Raw genomic sequence first — 4,657 nt, 5'->3', positions numbered from 1 at the left:
ATTTTTACCCCCCCCCCAGACAACGTCTACTCGGGGCGGCTTATAAAAATTAATTAATTAGTTGTATTGCTTGTTACCAAAAAGTTACTACTTATACATAACTATATTACTTATAAACTCTGGACAGGATATCATTTTTTCCCTTTTGTTTAGTGTTTCTTGTTAATTATGTATTTAGCAGTAACAGTAATAGTAAACATGGTGGTGTTATTAACCATAATTTCATACATGAATGCCTGCACATAATGCACACACATATTTAGAGCAAGCCTTGTTGGTATCATCTTGAACCATTTTCCACTGCAAAGCTAGTTCTCTAACAGCCACTCTTCTGCTGTCACCAAACGCATCCACCCCTTTTTTTTTTTTTTTTAATATTTTTTTTATTTATTTATAACTATAACAAAAAAATCATATACATAAAACATATACACTTACAACACAATAACAGTGTTCCCCACCACCATATACGGGACCTCTTGCCATATTCTTCTTTTTCTTCTTCTTCTCATTCTTCTTCTTCTATTGTCCTCCTCTCCAGAACTGCATAGATTCTTGATTTGGAGCTCTCCCTTTTCCCCTTATTAACACATATTCCAAAAATTTGCCCCATATTACATAAAAATTATTCTTTTTCAACTCTCCTTTCTTCATCTTTAAATTACAAGTTAATTTATCATTTAGTGCTATATTCCATATTTCTTTATACCATTCTTCAATTTGTAATTCAGTCTTTAATTTCCACCCCTTTTTAGCCGACTCAGCCTTGTTCAGGAACTCCACTGAATAAAGATGAGTTTATGCTGAAAAAGCAAACAGCTGGATTGCAAAAGCCAAAGAACCGAGCAGCTCCGGTTTCATGAGCTAAGGGAAACTCGGGGGGCCTTGGAGGAGAGCAACTGGGAGAGAAGCCATGGAAGAAGAGGGGTGGATTCAGGGGTGGGTGGGGTGGGGTGGGCAGGGTTGGTAGGAAACAGAAGATCATAAAGAACTAATAATGAAAAATGGAAAGTGAGAAGGAGCCAAAAAAAAAAAAAGAAAAAAGAAAAAGAAGCAATAAATAGACTGGAAAGGGGGGGAAAGGAGGAAACGAGTGGAGTGATGAAGCAGGAAAAGAATAAGGCACAATGCATGCATTCCATTAGCTTGAAAATAAAAGAAAAGACTATTTCAAGTAAAAGATTCAGATGCTGATGGAAAGCAAACAGGGGTTCCTTGATGATCTGGTTTTTGAGGTCACCCTCCAGCTATGTGGTATAGGCTCAGGAAAGTATGGAATTTCTCCATGTTTTCCTTCCTCCATTGGCTTTCTTGTTTTCCTCCCAAAATTCCACTCCAAGTCTATGGCGGAGAATACGAACACCTATGATTCTCGCCAGCTCCCACTCTCTTTATAAGGGATTTTGCTGTCTGAGATGACGGAGAAGAGGGTATCCCATCCCTTCCATGTTCCAAAGCGGACGGGCAAGGAGACACCTTCTGCTACCATCCGCTGCCATCCAGCATCTGCTGCCTGGGGCAATTGCCTTGCTCGGCCAAATGATAGGACCGGCATTATGCAATCCATGCAGAAGTTAAAGCACACCTTGACTCCCGAAGTCTCCTTGTCCTCTTTAATGAAAGAAAAATATTGCATAATAATATTGGCCTCTCTCTGAATGTTCCTCAAAAAAAGACCAAAATAACCCTTTCCCAAATATTATTATCTTATCCCCCCCATTCACTTTCTAGGGAGGCTTAGATCTGCTGGGGGAGATTACTATTGGAGCGACTCTTGTGAAAGTCATCAGCCCCGCTCCACCAGGTCCTCCCAGGTGATGACCCTCTGGGTTGCCACTCCAAGGGAGGCCAGGACATTAATCCACTAGGAGCATGGCCTCCTTTGCAGTGGCTCCAACTCTACAGAATCAACTGCCAGTGGAGCTGTGCTTAGTTCCCTCCCTCCCAACATTTATTAAACTCTAGAAAACACCGCCTTATAGAGAGGCATTTTTTCAGAAACCGTGTTTCATGAGTTCCTCTGCTGCTGCGCATGTTTGTATGCCCTCGTCATCATCATACAGTCCCTGTGCTGCATTTTATTGCTGCAATTTTGCCCTTGGAGTTACTGTCTATGTCTTATAGATAGATAGATAGATAGATAGATAGATAGATAGATAGATAGATAGATAGATAGATAGATAGATAGATAGATAGATAGACAGACAGACAGACAGACAGACAGACAGACAGACAGACAGACAGACAGACAGACAGACAGACAGATGTTATCTATAAAACTTGATTTATTTTCATTATGTTTTAGTCGACCATGAACCACCCAAAGTAGTGCATTGCATTATGGGGAGGAATTTGAACAGACAGACAGACAAATAAATAAAAAATTAAAAAGCAGTTACAAAAAGACAGATATTTGCAGTTTATTTCTTTTTGCCAATAACATAGGTGTAACAGGCTGACATCAGAACTGTAACCTGTCAAAGGAACCGGGACTCTCCGGGCTCATGGCACCGGCTGGGCTGAAGGCGATAGTGGGCAAGAAGATTCTGAATGATGTCATCCGCAGCACGAAGAAGGAAGGAGAATGGAAGGTGCTTATTGTGGACCATTCCAGCACATGCATTCTCTGTTCCTGTTTGAAAATGTCAGATCTTATGGCTGAAGGGATCACAATTATTGAAAATATTAACAAGTGCCGAGAGCCCTGTCCCAATCTGGAAGCCATCTATTTGATCAGCCCTATTGAGTCATCAGTGCACGCTCTAATAAATGACTACAAAGGCACTCTCACCTTCCAATACAAAGCTGCTCATGTTTTCCTCACTCACACTTGTCCTGACAACCTCTTTGATGAGCTCAAGAAATCCGGAATCACCAAAGCCATCAAAATACTCAAGGAGATCAATGTTGCTTTCCTTCCTTATGAGTCACAGGTGTATTGTCTGGACAGCCCGCAGAGCTTCCGCCATCTTTTCAGCCCGCAGTGCTGGCACGAGAAAAACAATCACTTGGAGAAGATGGCAGAGCAGATTGCCACCTTATGTGACACCCTCCAAGAATACCCCTCCATTCGCTACAGGAATGGCTCTGAAGACTGCTGCCAGTTGGCCCAAGCCGTGCTAGCCTGGCTGAATGCCCTCAAAGCTGACAACCCTACCATGGGAGAGGGGGCTGACAAATCCCGTTCACAGCTTTTGATTGTAGACCGGAGCTACGACCTGGTGTCCCCACTTCTGCACGAGCTCACGTACCAGGCCATGGCCTATGACCTGCTCAATATTGAAAACAACACTTACCGGTATGAATCCGCGGGCACCAGTGGCTCAAAGGAAAAAGCCGTGCTCTTGGATGATGACGACGACCTATGGGTGCAGCTGCGCCACATGCACATTGTCGACGTATGCAAGAAAGTGAGTGAGCTGTTGCGCACCTCTTGCAAGAGCGAGACGCTTAACACGGACAAGGCCGACCTTAAGGAGCTATGTCAAATTGTGAAGAAGATCCCCCAGTACCTGAAGGAACGTAAAATGTATTCCACACATCTGCACCTGACGGAGGATTGTATGCATGCATTCAACGGCCGAGTGGAAAAGCTATGCAGCGTGGAGCAGGAGCTGGCCACGGGTGCAGATGTGGAAGGGCAGAAAGTCAAACACCCTATGCAGACAATTGCGCCAATTGTTTCAGATCCCGACGTGGAGCCATTAGATAAGATTCGCCTCATCCTACTTGGCATCTTCCTCCAGAATGGCATCAAAGTGGAGAACTTTATCAAGCTCATCCAACAAGCCAATGTAAAGCAAGAGAGAGACATCCTCTTCAACATGCATTTACTGGGTGCTGCCATCATGACAGAGGAGCCTGGTGGACTCATAAAGCCTGCGAGGAAAGGGCGATTGGAGCCTACGTGCCCGTTCTCTCGATGGGTCCCTGTTCTTAAGGATGTCATGGAGGATGCCGTAGAGGACAAGCTAGACAAGTCGTCGTGGCCCTACGTGTCTTGCCCAGCCCCACGTCCTTGCACACCGGTGAGCGTGCGCTTTCATCCCTGCAAGACAAAGACGGCGACTGGGGCCCGCCTCATTCTGTACGTGCTGGGCGGAGTCACGATGTCTGAAATGCGCTGTGCCTACGAAGTCACGGAGGCCATGGAGGGGAAGTGGGAGGTGCTGATTGGTTCCTCCCACATCCTGACTCCAAGGCAGTTCCTAGAAGATGTGCGGAATCTGACTGCGCTGATGCCAACCAAGTACTAAACCCACCTCCAACCCCTAAGAGACTTCCTGACAGCCATTCTATTTATCTCCCCGGAAAAGGTTCCGGCTTCTGGCTTGAGAAGAGACCGTTTGTGCTAAGGTCCACTCCTTTTGAATTTTAATCACTAGTATATTATTTTTGCCGATTTTAAACTTCAATTTTTAAAATTAGTCTTATAAACAAACTTCGTAGTTGTTCCTGTTGGCGATAGACTCCCTGCAGCCAGAGCTTTATTCCCTCCTGAAGGAAAAGTGCAGATAAGGCCGGGCAGCTTTGTGGATATTTGGTGGATATTATCAGATTGGCCCTTATCAAGAAGAGCCGCTAACACCAGCAAACAACTGAGGACTTTAATAATTCCAGCCTTGGGAAGGAAACAGACAGCGTGGGCATCGCAGAG

General features: G+C 44.6%; 1 pseudogene across 1 annotated transcript; it reads left to right on the top strand.

Annotated features, from left to right (window-relative positions):
• Window positions 1-746: 746 nt before the first annotated feature.
• LOC110072949 (syntaxin-binding protein 2 pseudogene) lies at window positions 747-4,395 on the top strand (annotated as a pseudogene). The gene has a single exon (XR_013538921.1). The product of XR_013538921.1 is annotated as a syntaxin-binding protein 2 pseudogene (transcript).
• Window positions 4,396-4,657: the final 262 nt, after the last annotated feature.

This window comes from Pogona vitticeps, chromosome 12 (assembly GCF_051106095.1).
Source record: "Pogona vitticeps strain Pit_001003342236 chromosome 12, PviZW2.1, whole genome shotgun sequence".
NCBI lineage: Eukaryota > Metazoa > Chordata > Lepidosauria > Squamata > Agamidae > Pogona > Pogona vitticeps.
Note: the sequence above shows the minus strand (reverse complement) of the source record. Positions and strands in the feature narration are given on the sequence as shown.